We start from the raw sequence: 19,518 nt of genomic DNA, 5'->3' as shown, positions 1-19,518 counted from the left end.
TTTCTAGATTTTTTTTCTAGATTTTTTTCTAGATTTTTTTTCTAGATTTTTTTCTAGATTTTTTTCTAGATTTTTTTCTAGATTTTTTTTCTAGATTTTTTTTCTAGATTTTTTTCTAGATTTTTTTTCTAGATTTTTTTTCTAGATTTTTTTTCTAGATTTTTTTTCTAGATTTTTTTCTAGATTTTTTTTCTAGATTTTTTTCTAGATTTTTTTTCTAGAATTTTTTTCTAGATTTTTTTTCTAGATTTTTTTTCTCGATTTTTTTTCTAGATTTTTTTCTAGATTTTTTTTCTAGATTTTTTTTCTAGATTTTTTTCTAGATTTTTTTTCTATAATTTTTTTCTAGATTTTTTTTCTAGATTTTTTTCTAGATTTTTTTTCTAGATTTTTTTCTAGATTTTTTTTCTAGATTTTTTCTAGATTTTTTTTCTAGATTTTTTTTCTAGATTTTTTTTCTAGATTTTTTTCTAGATTTTTTTTCTAGATTTTTTTCTAGATTTTTTTTCTAGATTTTTTTTCTAGATTTTTTCTCTAGATTTTTTTCTAGATTTTTTTTCTAGATTTTTTTCTAGATTTTTTTTCTAGATTTTTTTCCTAGATTTTTTCTCTAGATTTTTTTCTAGATTTTTTTTCTAGATTTTTTTCTAGATTCTTTTTCTAGATTTTTTTTCTAGATTTTTTTTCTAGATTTTTTTCTAGATTTTTTTTCTAGATTTTTTTCTAGATTTTTTTCTAGATTTTTTTTCTAGATTTTTTTTCTAGATTTTTTTTCTAGATTTTTTTTCTAGAATTTTTTTCTAGATTTTTTTCTAGATTTTTTTTCTAGATTTTTTTCTAGATTTTTTTTCTAGATTTTTTTTCTAGATTTTTTTTCTAGATTTTTTTTCTAGAATTTTTTTCTAGATTTTTTTCTAGATTTTTTTTCTAGATTTTTTTCTAGATTTTTTTTCTAGATTTTTTTTCTAGATTTTTTTTCTCTAGATTTTTTTCTAGATTTTTTTTCTAGATTTTTTTCTAGATTTTTTTTCTAGATTTTTTTTCTAGATTTTTTTCTAGATTTTTTTCTAGATTTTTTTCTAGATTTTTTTTCTAGATTTTTTTCTAGATTTTTTTTCTAGATTTTTTTCTAGATTTTTTTTCTAGATTTTTTTTCTAGATTTTTTTTCTAGATTTTTTTCTAGAATTTTTTTCTAGATTTTTTTCTAGATTTTTTTTCTAGATTTTTTTTCTCGATTTTTTTTCTAGATTTTTTTCTAGATTTTTTTTCTAGATTTTTTTTCTAGATTTTTTTTCTAGATTTTTTTTCTAGATTTTTTTTCTAGATTTTTTTCTAGAATTTTTTTCTAGATTTTTTTCTAGATTTTTTTTCTAGAATTTTTTTCTAGATTTTTTTTCTAGATTTTTTTTCTAGATTTTTTTTCTAGATTTTTTTCTAGATTTTTTTTCTAGATTTTTTTCTAGATTTTTTTTCTAGATTTTTTCTAGATTTTTTTTCTAGAATTTTTTTCTAGATTTTTTTCTAGATTTTTTTTCTAGATTTTTTTCTAGATTTTTTTTCTAGATTTTTTTTCTAGAATTTTTTTCTAGATTTTTTTTCTAGATTTTTTTTCTAGATTTTTTTCTAGATTCTTTTTCTAGATTTTCTTCTAGATTTTTTTTCTAGATTTTTTTCTAGATTTTTTTTCTAGATTTTTTTTCTAGATTTTTTTCTAGATTTTTTTTCTAGATTTTTTTCTAGATTTTTTTCTAGATTTTTTTCTAGATTTTTTTTCTAGATTTTTTTTCTAGATTTTTTTCTAGATTTTTTTTCTAGATTTTTTTTCTAGATTTTTTTTCTAGATTTTTTTTCTAGATTTTTTTCTAGATTTTTTTTCTAGATTTTTTTCTAGATTTTTTTTCTAGAATTTTTTTCTAGATTTTTTTTCTAGATTTTTTTTCTAGATTTTTTTTCTAGATTTTTTTCTAGATTTTTTTTCTAGATTTTTTTTCTAGATTTTTTTCTAGATTTTTTTTCTATAATTTTTTTCTAGATTTTTTTTCTAGATTTTTTTCTAGATTTTTTTTCTAGATTTTTTTCTAGATTTTTTTTCTAGATTTTTTCTAGATTTTTTTTCTAGATTTTTTTTCTAGATTTTTTTTCTAGATTTTTTTTCTAGATTTTTTTCTAGATTTTTTTTCTATAATTTTTTTCTAGATTTTTTTCTAGATTTTTTTTCTAGATTTTTTTTCTAAATTTTTTTCTAGATTTTTTTTCTATAATTTTTTCCTAGATTTTTTTTCTAGATTTTTTTTCTAGATTTTTTTTCTAGATTTTTTTCTAGATTTTTTTTCTAGATTTTTTTCTAGATTTTTTTTCTAGATTTTTTCTAGATTTTTTTTCTAGATTTTTTTTTAGATTTTTTTTCTAGATTTTTTTTCTAGATTTTTTTCTAGATTTTTTTTCTATAATTTTTTTCTAGATTTTTTTTCTAGATTTTTTCTCTAGATTTTTTTCTAGATTTTTTTTCTAAATTTTTTTTCTATAATTTTTTTCTAGATTTTTTTTCTAGATTTTTTCTCTAGATTTTTTTCTAGATTTTTTTTCTAGATTTTTTTTCTAGATTTTTTTCTAGATTTTTTTTCTATATTTTTTTTCTAGATTTTTTTCCTAGATTTTTTTTCTAGATTTTTTCTCTAGATTTTTTTCTAGATTTTTTTTCTAGATTTTTTTCTAGATTTTTTTTCTAGATTTTTTCTCTAGATTTTTTTCTAGATTTTTTTTCTAGATTTTTTTCTAGATTTTTTTTCTATAATTTTTTTCTAGATTTTTTTTCTAGATTTTTTCTCTAGATTTTTTTCTAGATTTTTTTTCTAAATTTTTTTTCTATAATTTTTTTCTAGATTTTTTTTCTAGATTTTTTTTCTAGATTTTTTTCTAGATTTTTTTTCTATATTTTTTTTCTAGATTTTTTTCCTAGATTTTTTTTCTAGATTTTTTCTCTAGATTTTTTTCTAGATTTTTTTTCTAGATTTTTTTCTAGATTTTTTTTCTAGATTTTTTCTCTAGATTTTTTTCTAGATTTTTTTTCTAGATTTTTTTCTAGATTTTTTTTCTAGATTTTTTTCCTAGATTTTTTCTCTAGATTTTTTTCTAGATTTTTTTTCTAGATTTTTTTCTAGATTTTTTTTCTAGATTTTTTTTCTAGAATTTTTTTCTAGATTTTTTTTCTAGATTTTTTTCTAGATTTTTTTTCTAGATTTTTTTCTAGATTTTTTTCTAGATTTTTTTTCTAGATTTTTTTTCTAGATTTTTTTTCTAGATTTTTTTCTAGATTTTTTTCTAGATTTTTTTCTAGATTTTTTTTCTAGATTTTTTTCTAGATTTTTTTTCTAGATTTTTTTCTAGATTTTTTTTCTAGATTTTTTTTCTAGATTTTTTCTCTAGATTTTTTTCTAGATTTTTTTTCTAGATTTTTTTCTAGATTTTTTTTCTAGATTTTTTCTCTAGATTTTTTTCTAGATTTTTTTTCTAGATTTTTTTCTAGATTTTTTTTCTAGATTTTTTTCCTAGATTTTTTCTCTAGATTTTTTTCTAGATTTTTTTTCTAGATTTTTTTCTAGATTTTTTTTCTAGATTTTTTTTCTAGAATTTTTTTCTAGATTTTTTTTCTAGATTTTTTTCTAGATTTTTTTTCTAGATTTTTTTCTAGATTTTTTTTCTAGATTTTTTCTCTAGATTTTTTTCTAGATTTTTTTTCTAGATTTTTTTCTAGATTTTTTTTCTAGATTTTTTCTCTAGATTTTTTTCTAGATTTTTTTTCTAGATTTTTTTCTAGATTTTTTTTCTAGATTTTTTTCCTAGATTTTTTCTCTAGATTTTTTTCTAGATTTTTTTTCTAGATTTTTTTCTAGATTTTTTTTCTAGATTTTTTTTCTAGAATTTTTTTCTAGATTTTTTTTCTAGATTTTTTTCTAGATTTTTTTTCTAGATTTTTTTCTAGATTTTTTTCTAGATTTTTTTTCTAGATTTTTTTTCTAGATTTTTTTTCTAGATTTTTTTCTAGATTTTTTTCTAGATTTTTTTCTAGATTTTTTTTCTAGATTTTTTTCTAGATTTTTTTTCTAGATTTTTTTCTAGATTTTTTTTCTAGATTTTTTTTCTAGATTTTTTCTCTAGATTTTTTTCTAGATTTTTTTTCTAGATTTTTTTCTAGATTTTTTTTCTAGATTTTTTCTCTAGATTTTTTTCTAGATTTTTTTTCTAGATTTTTTTCTAGATTTTTTTTCTAGATTTTTTTCCTAGATTTTTTCTCTAGATTTTTTTCTAGATTTTTTTTCTAGATTTTTTTCTAGATTTTTTTTCTAGATTTTTTTTCTAGAATTTTTTTCTAGATTTTTTTTCTAGATTTTTTTCTAGATTTTTTTTCTAGATTTTTTTCTAGATTTTTTTTCTAGATTTTTTTCTAGATTTTTTTTCTAGATTTTTTTTCTAGATTTTTTTTCTAGATTTTTTTTCTAGATTTTTTTTCTAGATTTTTTTCTAGATTCTTTTTCTAGATTTTTTTCTAGATTTTTTTTCTAGATTTTTTTTCTAGATTTTTTCTCTAGATTTTTTTCTAGATTTTTTTTCTAGATTTTTTTCTAGATTTTTTTTCTAGATTTTTTTTCTAGATTTTTTTCCTAGATTTTTTCTCTAGATTTTTTTCTAGATTTTTTTTCTAGATTTTTTTTCTAGATTTTTTTTCTAGATTTTTTTCTAGATTTTTTTTCTAGATTTTTTTCTAGATTTTTTTTCTAGATTTTTTCTAGATTTTTTTTCTAGAATTTTTTTCTAGATTTTTTTCTAGATTTTTTTTCTAGATTTTTTTCTAGATTTTTTTTCTAGATTTTTTTCTAGATTTTTTTTCTAGATTTTTTTTCTAGATTTTTTTTCTAGATTTTTTTTCTAGATTCTTTTTCTAGATTTTTTTCTAGATTTTTTTTCTAGATTTTTTTCTAGATTCTTTTTCTAGATTTTTTTTCTAGATTTTTTTCTAGATTTTTTTTCTAGATTTTTTTCTAGATTTTTTTCTAGATTTTTTTCTAGATTTTTTTTCTAGATTTTTTTTCTAGATTTTTTTCTAGATTTTTTTCTAGATTTTTTTTCTAGATTTTTTTTCTAGATTTTTTTTCTAGATTTTTTTCTAGATTTTTTTTCTAGATTTTTTTCTAGATTTTTTTTCTAGAATTTTTTTCTAGATTTTTTTTCTAGATTTTTTTTCTAGATTTTTTTTCTAGATTTTTTTCTAGATTTTTTTTCTAGATTTTTTTTCTAGATTTTTTTCTAGATTTTTTTTCTATAATTTTTTTCTAGATTTTTTTTCTAGATTTTTTTCTAGATTTTTTTTCTAGATTTTTTTCTAGATTTTTTTTCTAGATTTTTTCTAGATTTTTTTTCTAGATTTTTTTTCTAGATTTTTTTTCTAGATTTTTTTTCTAGATTTTTTTCTAGATTTTTTTTCTATAATTTTTTTCTAGATTTTTTTCTAGATTTTTTTTCTAGATTTTTTTTCTAAATTTTTTTCTAGATTTTTTTTCTATAATTTTTTCCTAGATTTTTTTTCTAGATTTTTTTTCTAGATTTTTTTTCTAGATTTTTTTCTAGATTTTTTTTCTAGATTTTTTTCTAGATTTTTTTTCTAGATTTTTTCTAGATTTTTTTTCTAGATTTTTTTTTAGATTTTTTTTCTAGATTTTTTTTCTAGATTTTTTTCTAGATTTTTTTTCTATAATTTTTTTCTAGATTTTTTTTCTAGATTTTTTCTCTAGATTTTTTTCTAGATTTTTTTTCTAAATTTTTTTTCTATAATTTTTTTCTAGATTTTTTTTCTAGATTTTTTCTCTAGATTTTTTTCTAGATTTTTTTTCTAGATTTTTTTTCTAGATTTTTTTCTAGATTTTTTTTCTATATTTTTTTTCTAGATTTTTTTCCTAGATTTTTTTTCTAGATTTTTTCTCAAGATTTTTTTCTAGATTTTTTTTCTAGATTTTTTTCTAGATTTTTTTTCTAGATTTTTTCTCTAGATTTTTTTCTAGATTTTTTTTCTAGATTTTTTTCTAGATTTTTTTTCTATAATTTTTTTCTAGATTTTTTTTCTAGATTTTTTCTCTAGATTTTTTTCTAGATTTTTTTTCTAAATTTTTTTTCTATAATTTTTTTCTAGATTTTTTTTCTAGATTTTTTTTCTAGATTTTTTTCTAGATTTTTTTTCTATATTTTTTTTCTAGATTTTTTTCCTAGATTTTTTTTCTAGATTTTTTCTCTAGATTTTTTTCTAGATTTTTTTTCTAGATTTTTTTCTAGATTTTTTTTCTAGATTTTTTCTCTAGATTTTTTTCTAGATTTTTTTTCTAGATTTTTTTCTAGATTTTTTTTCTAGATTTTTTTCCTAGATTTTTTCTCTAGATTTTTTTCTAGATTTTTTTTCTAGATTTTTTTCTAGATTTTTTTTCTAGATTTTTTTTCTAGAATTTTTTTCTAGATTTTTTTTCTAGATTTTTTTCTAGATTTTTTTTCTAGATTTTTTTCTAGATTTTTTTCTAGATTTTTTTTCTAGATTTTTTTTCTAGATTTTTTTCTAGATTTTTTTCTAGATTTTTTTCTAGATTTTTTTTCTAGATTTTTTTCTAGATTTTTTTTCTAGATTTTTTTCTAGATTTTTTTTCTAGATTTTTTTTCTAGATTTTTTCTCTAGATTTTTTTCTAGATTTTTTTTCTAGATTTTTTTCTAGATTTTTTTTCTAGATTTTTTCTCTAGATTTTTTTCTAGATTTTTTTTCTAGATTTTTTTCTAGATTTTTTTTCTAGATTTTTTTCCTAGATTTTTTCTCTAGATTTTTTTCTAGATTTTTTTTCTAGATTTTTTTCTAGATTTTTTTTCTAGATTTTTTTTCTAGAATTTTTTTCTAGATTTTTTTTCTAGATTTTTTTCTAGATTTTTTTTCTAGATTTTTTTCTAGATTTTTTTTCTAGATTTTTTTCTAGATTTTTTTTCTAGATTTTTTTTCTAGAATTTTTTTCTAGATTTTTTTTCTAGATTTTTTTTCTAGATTTTTTTCTAGATTCTTTTTCTAGATTTTTTTCTAGATTTTTTTTCTAGATTTTTTTTCTAGATTTTTTCTCTAGATTTTTTTCTAGATTTTTTTTCTAGATTTTTTTCTAGATTTTTTTTCTAGATTTTTTTTCTAGATTTTTTTCCTAGATTTTTTCTCTAGATTTTTTTCTAGATTTTTTTTCTAGATTTTTTTCTAGATTTTTTTTCTAGATTTTTTTTCTAGAATTTTTTTCTAGATTTTTTTTCTAGATTTTTTTCTAGATTTTTTTTCTAGATTTTTTTCTAGATTTTTTTCTAGATTTTTTTTCTAGATTTTTTTTCTAGATTTTTTTTCTAGATTTTTTTTCTAGAATTTTTTTCTAGATTTTTTTCTAGATTTTTTTTCTAGATTTTTTTTCTCGATTTTTTTCTAGATTTTTTTCTAGATTTTTTTTCTAGATTTTTTTTCTAGATTTTTTTTCTAGATTTTTTTTCTAGATTTTTTTTCTAGATTTTTTTCTAGAATTTTTTTCTAGATTTTTTTCTAGATTTTTTTTCTAGAATTTTTTTCTAGATTTTTTTTCTAGATTTTTTTTCTAGATTTTTTTTCTAGATTTTTTTCTAGATTTTTTTTCTAGATTTTTTTCTAGATTTTTTTTCTAGATTTTTTCTAGATTTTTTTTCTAGAATTTTTTTCTAGATTTTTTTCTAGATTTTTTTTCTAGATTTTTTTCTAGATTTTTTTTCTAGATTTTTTTTCTAGAATTTTTTTCTAGATTTTTTTTCTAGATTTTTTTTCTAGATTTTTTTCTAGATTCTTTTTCTAGATTTTTTTCTAGATTTTTTTTCTAGATTTTTTTTCTAGATTTTTTTCTAGATTTTTTTTCTAGATTTTTTTTCTAGATTTTTTTCTAGATTTTTTTTCTAGATTTTTTTCTAGATTTTTTTCTAGATTTTTTTCTAGATTTTTTTTCTAGATTTTTTTTCTAGATTTTTTTCTAGATTTTTTTTCTAGATTTTTTTTCTAGATTTTTTTTCTAGATTTTTTTTCTAGATTTTTTTCTAGATTTTTTTTCTAGATTTTTTTCTAGATTTTTTTTCTAGAATTTTTTTCTAGATTTTTTTTCTAGATTTTTTTTCTCGATTTTTTTTCTAGATTTTTTTCTAGATTTTTTTTCTAGATTTTTTTTCTAGATTTTTTTCTAGATTTTTTTTCTATAATTTTTTTCTAGATTTTTTTTCTAGATTTTTTTCTAGATTTTTTTTCTAGATTTTTTTCTAGATTTTTTTTCTAGATTTTTTCTAGATTTTTTTTCTAGATTTTTTTTCTAGATTTTTTTTCTAGATTTTTTTTCTAGATTTTTTTCTAGATTTTTTTTCTATAATTTTTTTCTAGATTTTTTTCTAGATTTTTTTTCTAGATTTTTTTTCTAAATTTTTTTCTAGATTTTTTTTCTATAATTTTTTCCTAGATTTTTTTTCTAGATTTTTTTTCTAGATTTTTTTTCTAGATTTTTTTCTAGATTTTTTTTCTAGATTTTTTTCTAGATTTTTTTTCTAGATTTTTTCTAGATTTTTTTTCTAGATTTTTTTCTAGATTTTTTTTCTAGATTTTTTTTCTAGATTTTTTTCTAGATTTTTTTTCTATAATTTTTTTCTAGATTTTTTTTCTAGATTTTTTCTCTAGATTTTTTTCTAGATTTTTTTTCTAAATTTTTTTTCTATAATTTTTTTCTAGATTTTTTTTCTAGATTTTTTCTCTAGATTTTTTTCTAGATTTTTTTTCTAGATTTTTTTTCTAGATTTTTTTCTAGATTTTTTTTCTATATTTTTTTTCTAGATTTTTTTCCTAGATTTTTTTTCTAGATTTTTTCTCTAGATTTTTTTCTAGATTTTTTTTCTAGATTTTTTTCTAGATTTTTTTTCTAGATTTTTTCTCTAGATTTTTTTCTAGATTTTTTTTCTAGATTTTTTTCTAGATTTTTTTTCTATAATTTTTTTCTAGATTTTTTTTCTAGATTTTTTCTCTAGATTTTTTTCTAGATTTTTTTTCTAAATTTTTTTTCTATAATTTTTTTCTAGATTTTTTTTCTAGATTTTTTTTCTAGATTTTTTTCTAGATTTTTTTTCTATATTTTTTTTCTAGATTTTTTTCCTAGATTTTTTTTCTAGATTTTTTCTCTAGATTTTTTTCTAGATTTTTTTTCTAGATTTTTTTCTAGATTTTTTTTCTAGATTTTTTCTCTAGATTTTTTTCTAGATTTTTTTTCTAGATTTTTTTCTAGATTTTTTTTCTAGATTTTTTTCCTAGATTTTTTCTCTAGATTTTTTTCTAGATTTTTTTTCTAGATTTTTTTCTAGATTTTTTTTCTAGATTTTTTTTCTAGAATTTTTTTCTAGATTTTTTTTCTAGATTTTTTTCTAGATTTTTTTTCTAGATTTTTTTCTAGATTTTTTTCTAGATTTTTTTTCTAGATTTTTTTTCTAGATTTTTTTTCTAGATTTTTTTCTAGATTTTTTTCTAGATTTTTTTCTAGATTTTTTTTCTAGATTTTTTTCTAGATTTTTTTTCTAGATTTTTTTCTAGATTTTTTTTCTAGATTTTTTTTCTAGATTTTTTCTCTAGATTTTTTTCTAGATTTTTTTTCTAGATTTTTTTCTAGATTTTTTTTCTAGATTTTTTCTCTAGATTTTTTTCTAGATTTTTTTTCTAGATTTTTTTCTAGATTTTTTTTCTAGATTTTTTTCCTAGATTTTTTCTCTAGATTTTTTTCTAGATTTTTTTTCTAGATTTTTTTCTAGATTTTTTTTCTAGATTTTTTTTCTAGAATTTTTTTCTAGATTTTTTTTCTAGATTTTTTTCTAGATTTTTTTTCTAGATTTTTTTCTAGATTTTTTTTCTAGATTTTTTTCTAGATTTTTTTTCTAGATTTTTTTTCTAGAATTTTTTTCTAGATTTTTTTTCTAGATTTTTTTTCTAGATTTTTTTCTAGATTCTTTTTCTAGATTTTTTTCTAGATTTTTTTTCTAGATTTTTTTTCTAGATTTTTTCTCTAGATTTTTTTCTAGATTTTTTTTCTAGATTTTTTTCTAGATTTTTTTTCTAGATTTTTTTTCTAGATTTTTTTCTAGATTTTTTTTCTAGATTTTTTTCTAGATTTTTTTTCTAGATTTTTTTTCTAGATTTTTTCTCTAGATTTTTTTCTAGATTTTTTTTCTAGATTTTTTCTCTAGATTTTTTTCTAGATTTTTTTTCTAGATTTTTTTCTAGATTTTTTTTCTAGATTTTTTTTCTAGATTTTTTCTCTAGATTTTTTTCTAGATTTTTTTTCTAGATTTTTTTCTAGATTTTTTTCTAGATTTTTTTCTAGATTTTTTTCTAGATTTTTTTCTAGATTTTTTTTCTAGATTTTTTTCTAGATTTTTTTTCTAGATTTTTTTCTAGATTTTTTTTCTAGATTTTTTTTCTAGATTTTTTCTCTAGATTTTTTACTAGATTTTTTTTCTAGATTTTTTTCTAGATTTTTTTTCTAGATTTTTTCTCTAGATTTTTTTCTAGATTTTTTCTCTAGATTTTTTTCTAGATTTTTTTTCTAGATTTTTTTCTAGATTTTTTCTCTAGATTTTTTTCTAGATTTTTTTTCTAGATTTTTTTCTAGATTTTTTTTCTAGATTTTTTTCTAGATTTTTTCTCTAGATTTTTTTCTAGATTTTTTTTCTAGATTTTTTCTCTAGATTTTTTTCTAGATTTTTTTTCTAGATTTTTTTCTAGATTTTTTTTCTAGATTTTTTTTCTAGATTTTTTCTCTAGATTTTTTTCTAGATTTTTTTTCTAGATTTTTTTCTAGATTTTTTTCTAGATTTTTTTCTAGATTTTTTTCTAGATTTTTTTCTAGATTTTTTTTCTAGATTTTTTTCTAGATTTTTTTTCTAGATTTTTTTCTAGATTTTTTTTCTAGATTTTTTTTCTAGATTTTTTCTCTAGATTTTTTTCTAGATTTTTTTTCTAGATTTTTTTCTAGATTTTTTTTCTAGATTTTTTCTCTAGATTTTTTTCTAGATTTTTTCTCTAGATTTTTTTCTAGATTTTTTTTCTAGATTTTTTTCTAGATTTTTTCTCTAGATTTTTTTCTAGATTTTTTTTCTAGATTTTTTTCTAGATTTTTTTTCTAGATTTTTTTCTAGATTTTTTCTCTAGATTTTTTTCTAGATTTTTTTTCTAGATTTTTTCTCTAGATTTTTTTCTAGATTTTTTTTCTAGATTTTTTTCTAGATTTTTTTTCTAGATTTTTTTCCTAGATTTTTTCTCTAGATTTTTTTCTAGATTTTTTTTCTAGATTTTTTTCTAGATTTTTTTTCTAGATTTTTTTTCTAGAATTTTTTTCTAGATTTTTTTTCTAGATTTTTTTCTAGATTTTTTTTCTAGATTTTTTTCTAGATTTTTTTTCTAGATTTTTTTCTAGATTTTTTTTCTAGATTTTTTTTCTAGAATTTTTTTCTAGATTTTTTTTCTAGATTTTTTTTCTAGATTTTTTTCTAGATTCTTTTTCTAGATTTTTTTCTAGATTTTTTTTCTAGATTTTTTTTCTAGATTTTTTCTCTAGATTTTTTTCTAGATTTTTTTTCTAGATTTTTTTCTAGATTTTTTTTCTAGATTTTTTTTCTAGATTTTTTTCTAGATTTTTTTTCTAGATTTTTTTCTAGATTTTTTTTCTAGATTTTTTTTCTAGATTTTTTCTCTAGATTTTTTTCTAGATTTTTTTTCTAGATTTTTTCTCTAGATTTTTTTCTAGATTTTTTTTCTAGATTTTTTTCTAGATTTTTTTTCTAGATTTTTTTTCTAGATTTTTTCTCTAGATTTTTTTCTAGATTTTTTTTCTAGATTTTTTTCTAGATTTTTTTTCTAGATTTTTTTTCTAGATTTTTTTCTAGATTTTTTTTCTAGATTTTTTCTCTAGATTTTTTTCTAGATTTTTTTTCTAGATTTTTTTCTAGATTTTTTTTCTAGATTTTTTTCCTAGATTTTTTCTCTAGATTTTTTTCTAGATTTTTTTTCTAGATTTTTTTCTAGATTTTTTTTCTAGATTTTTTTTCTAGAATTTTTTTCTAGATTTTTTTTCTAGATTTTTTTCTAGATTTTTTTTCTAGATTTTTTTCTAGATTTTTTTCTAGATTTTTTTTCTAGATTTTTTTTCTAGATTTTTTTTCTAGATTTTTTTCTAGATTTTTTTCTAGATTTTTTTCTAGATTTTTTTTCTAGATTTTTTTCTAGATTTTTTTTCTAGATTTTTTTCTAGATTTTTTTTCTAGATTTTTTTTCTAGATTTTTTCTCTAGATTTTTCTCTAGATTTTTTTCTAGATTTTTTTTCTAGATTTTTTTCTAGATTTTTTTTCTAGATTTTTTTTCTAGAATTTTTTTCTAGATTTTTTTTCTAGATTTTTTTCTAGATTTTTTTTCTAGATTTTTTTCTAGATTTTTTTTCTAGATTTTTTTCTAGATTTTTTTTCTAGATTTTTTTTCTAGAATTTTTTTCTAGATTTTTTTTCTAGATTTTTTTTCTAGATTTTTTTCTAGATTCTTTTTCTAGATTTTTTTCTAGATTTTTTTTCTAGATTTTTTTTCTAGATTTTTTCTCTAGATTTTTTTCTAGATTTTTTTTCTAGATTTTTTTCTAGATTTTTTTTCTAGATTTTTTTTCTAGATTTTTTTCTAGATTTTTTTTCTAGATTTTTTTCTAGATTTTTTTTCTAGATTTTTTTTCTAGATTTTTTCTCTAGATTTTTTTCTAGATTTTTTTTCTAGATTTTTTCTCTAGATTTTTTTCTAGATTTTTTTTCTAGATTTTTTTCTAGATTTTTTTTCTAGATTTTTTTTCTAGATTTTTTCTCTAGATTTTTTTCTAGATTTTTTTTCTAGATTTTTTCTCTAGATTTTTTTCTAGATTTTTTTTCTAGATTTTTTTCTAGATTCTTTTTCTAGATTTTTTTCTAGATTTTTTTTCTAGATTTTTTTTCTAGATTTTTTCTCTAGATTTTTTTCTAGATTTTTTTTCTAGATTTTTTTCTAGATTTTTTTTCTAGATTTTTTTTCTAGATTTTTTTCTAGATTTTTTTTCTAGATTTTTTTCTAGATTTTTTTTCTAGATTTTTTTTCTAGATTTTTTCTCTAGATTTTTTTCTAGATTTTTTTTCTAGATTTTTTCTCTAGATTTTTTTCTAGATTTTTTTTCTAGATTTTTTTCTAGATTTTTTTTCTAGATTTTTTTTCTAGATTTTTTCTCTAGATTTTTTTCTAGATTTTTTTTCTAGATTTTTTTCTAGATTTTTTTTCTAGATTTTTTTTCTAGATTTTTTTCTAGATTTTTTTTCTAGATTTTTTCTCTAGATTTTTTTCTAGATTTTTTTTCTAGATTTTTTTCTAGATTTTTTTTCTAGATTTTTTTCCTAGATTTTTTCTCTAGATTTTTTTCTAGATTTTTTTTCTAGATTTTTTTCTAGATTTTTTTTCTAGATTTTTTTTCTAGAATTTTTTTCTAGATTTTTTTTCTAGATTTTTTTCTAGATTTTTTTTCTAGATTTTTTTCTAGATTTTTTTCTAGATTTTTTTTCTAGATTTTTTTTCTAGATTTTTTTTCTAGATTTTTTTCTAGATTTTTTTCTAGATTTTTTTCTAGATTTTTTTTCTAGATTTTTTTCTAGATTTTTTTTCTAGATTTTTTTCTAGATTTTTTTTCTAGATTTTTTTTCTAGATTTTTTCTCTAGATTTTTTTCTAGATTTTTTTTCTAGATTTTTTTCTAGATTTTTTTCTAGATTTTTTTCTAGATTTTTTTCTAGATTTTTTTCTAGATTTTTTTTCTAGATTTTTTTCTAGATTTTTTCTCTAGATTTTTTTCTAGATTTTTTTTCTAGATTTTTTCTCTAGATTTTTTTCTAGATTTTTTTTCTAGATTTTTTTCTAGATTTTTTTTCTAGATTTTTTTCCTAGATTTTTTCTCTAGATTTTTTTCTAGATTTTTTTTCTAGATTTTTTTCTAGATTTTTTTTCTAGATTTTTTTTCTAGAATTTTTTTCTAGATTTTTTTTCTAGATTTTTTTCTAGATTTTTTTTCTAGATTTTTTTCTAGATTTTTTTTCTAGATTTTTTTCTAGATTTTTTTTCTAGATTTTTTTTCTAGAATTTTTTTCTAGATTTTTTTTCTAGATTTTTTTCTAGATTTTTTTTCTAGATTTTTTTCTAGATTTTTTTTCTAGATTTTTTTTCTAGATTTTTTCTCTAGATTTTTTTCTAGATTTTTTTTCTAGATTTTTTCTCTAGATTTTTTTCTAGATTTTTTTTCTAGATTTTTTTCTAGATTTTTTTTCTAGATTTTTTTCCTAGATTTTTTCTCTAGATTTTTTTCTAGATTTTTTTTCTAGATTTTTTTCTAGATTTTTTTTCTAGATTTTTTTTCTATAATTTTTTTCTAGATTTTTTTTCTAGATTTTTTTCTAGATTTTTTTTCTAGATTTTTTTCTAGATTTTTTTCTAGATTTTTTTTCTAGATTTTTTTTCTAGATTTTTTTTCTAGATTTTTTTCTAGATTTTTTTCTAGATTTTTTTCTAGATTTTTTTTCTAGATTTTTTTCTAGATTTTTTTTCTAGATTTTTTTCTAGATTTTTTTTCTAGATTTTTTTTCTAGATTTTTTCTCTAGATTTTTTTCTAGATTTTTTTTCTAGATTTTTTTCTAGATTTTTTTCTAGATTTTTTTCTAGATTTTTTTCTAGATTTTTTTCTAGATTTTTTTTCTAGATTTTTTTCTAGATTTTTTTTCTAGATTTTTTTCTAGATTTTTTTTCTAGATTTTTTTTCTAGATTTTTTCTCTAGATTTTTTTCTAGATTTTTTTTCTAGATTTTTTTCTAGATTTTTTTTCTAGATTTTTTCTCTAGATTTTTTTCTAGATTTTTTCTCTAGATTTTTTTCTAGATTTTTTTTCTAGATTTTTTTCTAGATTTTTTCTCTAGATTTTTTTCTAGATTTTTTTTCTAGATTTTTTTCTAGATTTTTTTTCTAGATTTTTTTCCTAGATTTTTTCTCTAGATTTTTTTCTAGATTTTTTTTCTAGATTTTTTTCTAGATTTTTTTTCTAGATTTTTTCTCTAGATTTTTTTCTAGATTTTTTTTCTAGATTTTTTTCTAGATTTTTTTTCTAGATTTTTTTTCTAGAATTTTTTTCTAGATTTTTTTTCTAGATTTTTTTCTAGATTTTTTTTCTAGATTTTTTTCTAGATTTTTTTTCTAGATTTTTTTCTAGATTTTTTTTCTAGATTTTTTTTCTAGAATTTTTTTCTAGATTTTTTTTCTAGATTTTTTTTCTAGATTTTTTTCTAGATTCTTTTTCTAGATTTTTTTCTAGATTTTTTTTCTAGATTTTTTTTCTAGATTTTTTCTCTAGATTTTTTTCTAGATTTTTTTTCTAGATTTTTTTCTAGATTTTTTTTCTAGATTTTTTTTCTAGATTTTTTTCTAGATTTTTTTTCTAGATTTTTTTCTAGATTTTTTTTCTAGATTTTTTTTCTAGATTTTTTCTCTAGATTTTTTTCTAGATTTTTTTTCTAGATTTTTTCTCTAGATTTTTTTCTAGATTTTTTTTCTAGATTTTTTTTCTAGATTTTTTTCTAGATTTTTTTTCTAGATTTTTTTTCTAGAATTTTTTTCTAGATTTTTTTTCTAGATTTTTTTCTAGATTTTTTTTCTAGATTTTTTTCTAGATTTTTTTCTAGATTTTTTTTCTAGATTTTTTTTCTAGATTTTTTTTCTAGATTTTTTTCTAGATTTTTTTCTAGATTTTTTTCTAGATTTTTTTTCTAGATTTTTTTCTAGATTTTTTTTCTAGATTTTTTTCTAGATTTTTTTTCTAGATTTTTTTTCTAGATTTTTTCTCTAGATTTTTTTCTAGATTTTTTTTCTAGATTTTTTTCTAGATTTTTTTTCTAGATTTTTTTCTAGATTTTTTTCTAGATTTTTTTTCTAGATTTTTTTTCTAGATTTTTTTCTAGATTTTTTTTCTAGATTTTTTTCTAGATTTTTTTTCTAGATTTTTTTTCTAGATTTTTTTTCTAGATTTTTTTTCTAGATTTTTTTTCTAGATTTTTTTCTAGATTTTTTTTCTAGATTTTTTTTCTAGATTTTTTTTCTAGAATTTTTTTCTAGATTTTTTTTCTAGATTTTTTTTCTATAATTTTTTTCTAGATTTTTTTTCTAGATTTTTTTTCTAGATTTTTTTTCTAGATTTTTTTCTAGATTTTTTTTCTAGATTTTTTTTCTAGATTTTTTTTCTAGATTTTTTTTCTAGATTTTTTTTCTAGATTTTTTTCTAGATTTTTTTTCTAGATTTTTTTTCTAGATTTTTTTTCTAGATTTTTTTCTAGATTTTTTTTCTAGAATTTTTTTCTCGATTTTTTTTCTAGATTTTTTTTCTCGATTTTTTTTCTCGATTTTTTTCTAGATTTTTTTTCTAGATTTTTTTTCTAGATTTTTTTCTATATTTTTTTTCTAGATTTTTTTCTAGATTTTTTTTCTAGATTTTTTCTAGATTTTTTTTCTAGAATTTTTTTCTAGATTTTTTTCTAGATTTTTTTTCTAGATTTTTTTCTAGATTTTTTTTCTAGATTTTTTTTCTAGAATTTTTTTCTAGATTTTTTTTCTAGATTTTTTTTCTAGATTTTTTTCTAGATTTTTTTTCTAGATTTTTTTTCTAGATTTTTTCTCTAGATTTTTTTCTAGATTTTTTTTCTAGATTTTTTTCTAGATTTTTTTTCTAGATTTTTTTTCTAGATTTTTTTCTAGATTTTTTTTCTAGATTTTTTTCTAGATTTTTTTTCTAGATTTTTTTCTAGATTTTTTTTCTAGATTTTTTTCTAGATTTTTTTTCTAGATTTTTTTTCTAGATTTTTTTCTAGATTTTTTTTCTAGATTTTTTTCTAGATTTTTTTCTAGATTTTTTTCTAGATTTTTTTTCTAGATTTTTTTTCTAGATTTTTTTCTAGATTTTTTTTCTAGATTTTTTTCTAGATTTTTTTTCTAGATTTTTTTTCTAGATTTTTTTTCTAGATTTTTTTTCTCGATTTTTTTTCTAGATTTTTTCTCTAGATTTTTTTCTAGATTTTTTTTCTAGATTTTTTTTCTAGATTTTTTTCTAGATTTTTTTTCTAGATTTTTTTCTAGATTTTTTTTCTAGATTTTTTTCTAGATTTTTTTTCTAGATTTTTTTCTAGATTTTTTTTCTAGATTTTTTTCTAGATTTTTTTTCTAGATTTTTTTTCTAGATTTTTTTTCTAGATTTTTTTCTAGATTTTTTTTCTAGATTTTTTTCTAGATTTTTTTTCTAGATTTTTTTTCTAGATTTTTTCTCTAGATTTTTTTCTAGATTTTTTTTCTAGATTTTTTTCTAGATTTTTTTCTAGATTTTTTTCTAGATTTTTTTCTAGATTTTTTTTCTAGATTTTTTTCTAGATTTTTTTTCTAGATTTTTTTCTAGATTTTTTTTCTAGATTTTTTTTCTAGATTTTTTCTCTAGATTTTTTTCTAGATTTTTTTTCTAGATTTTTTTCTAGATTTTTTTTCTAGATTTTTTTCTAGATTTTTTTTCTAGATTTTTTTTCTAGATTTTTTCTCTAGATTTTTTTCTAGATTTTTTTTCTAGATTTTTTCTCTAGATTTTTTTCTAGATTTTTTTTCTAGATTTTTTTCTAGATTTTTTTTCTAGATTTTTTTCCTAGATTTTTTCTCTAGATTTTTTTCTAGATTTTTTTTCTAGATTTTTTTCTAGATTTTTTTTCTAGATTTTTTTTCTAGAATTTTTTTCTAGATTTTTTTTCTAGATTTTTTTCTAGATTTTTTTTCTAGATTTTTTTCTAGATTTTTTTCTAGATTTTTTTTCTAGATTTTTTTTCTAGATTTTTTTTCTAGATTTTTTTCTAGATTTTTTTCTAGATTTTTTTCTAGATTTTTTTTCTAGATTTTTTTCTAGATTTTTTTTCTAGATTTTTTTCTAGATTTTTTTTCTAGATTTTTTTTCTAGATTTTTTCTCTAGATTTTTTTCTAGATTTTTTTTCTAGATTTTTTTCTAGATTTTTTTTCTAGATTTTTTCTCTAGATTTTTTTCTAGATTTTTTTTCTAGATTTTTTTCTAGATTTTTTTTCTAGATTTTTTTCCTAGATTTTTTCTCTAGATTTTTTTCTAGATTTTTTTTCTAGATTTTTTTCTAGATTTTTTTTCTAGATTTTTTTTCTAGAATTTTTTTCTAGATTTTTTTTCTAGATTTTTTTCTAGATTTTTTTTCTAGATTTTTTTCTAGATTTTTTTTCTAGATTTTTTTCTAGATTTTTTTTCTAGATTTTTTTTCTAGAATTTTTTTCTAGATTTTTTTTCTAGATTTTTTTTCTAGATTTTTTTCTAGATTCTTTTTCTAGATTTTTTTCTAGATTTTTTTTCTAGATTTTTTTTCTAGATTTTTTCTCTAGATTTTTTTCTAGATTTTTTTTCTAGATTTTTTTTCTATAATTTTTTTCTAGATTTTTTTCTAGATTTTTTTTCTAGATTTTTTTCTAGATTTTTTTCTAGATTTTTTTTCTAGATTTTTTTTCTAGATTTTTTTCTAGATTTTTTTTCTAGATTTTTTTTCTAGATTTTTTCTCTAGATTTTTTTCTAGATTTTTTTTCTAGATTTTTTTCTAGATTTTTTTTCTAGATTTTTTTCTAGATTTTTTTCTAGATTTTTTTTCTAGATTTTTTTTCTAGATTTTTTTCTAGATTTTTTTTCTAGATTTTTTTCTAGATTTTTTTTCTAGATTTTTTTTCTAGATTTTTTTTCTAGATTTTTTTTCTAGATTTTTTTTCTAGATTTTTTTCTAGATTTTTTTTCTAGATTTTTTTTCTAGATTTTTTTTCTAGAATTTTTTTCTAGATTTTTTTTCTAGATTTTTTTTCTATAATTTTTTTCTAGATTTTTTTTCTAGATTTTTTTTCTAGATTTTTTTTCTAGATTTTTTTCTAGATTTTTTTTCTAGATTTTTTTTCTAGATTTTTTTTCTAGATTTTTTTTCTAGATTTTTTTTCTAGATTTTTTTCTAGATTTTTTTTCTAGATTTTTTTTCTAGATTTTTTTTCTAGATTTTTTTCTAGATTTTTTTTCTAGAATTTTTTTCTCGATTTTTTTTCTAGATTTTTTTTCTCGATTTTTTTTCTCGATTTTTTTCTAGATTTTTTTTCTAGATTTTTTTTCTAGATTTTTTTCTATATTTTTTTTCTAGATTTTTTTCTAGATTTTTTTTCTAGATTTTTTCTAGATTTTTTTTCTAGAATTTTTTTCTAGATTTTTTTCTAGATTTTTTTTCTAGATTTTTTTCTAGATTTTTTTTCTAGATTTTTTTTCTAGAATTTTTTTCTAGATTTTTTTTCTAGATTTTTTTTCTA

This window comes from Oncorhynchus mykiss, chromosome 12 (genome assembly GCF_057628025.1).
Source record: "Oncorhynchus mykiss isolate SJ-2025 chromosome 12, ASM5762802v1, whole genome shotgun sequence".
Taxonomy (NCBI): domain Eukaryota; kingdom Metazoa; phylum Chordata; class Actinopteri; order Salmoniformes; family Salmonidae; genus Oncorhynchus; species Oncorhynchus mykiss.
This window is presented reverse-complemented; position numbering follows the sequence as displayed.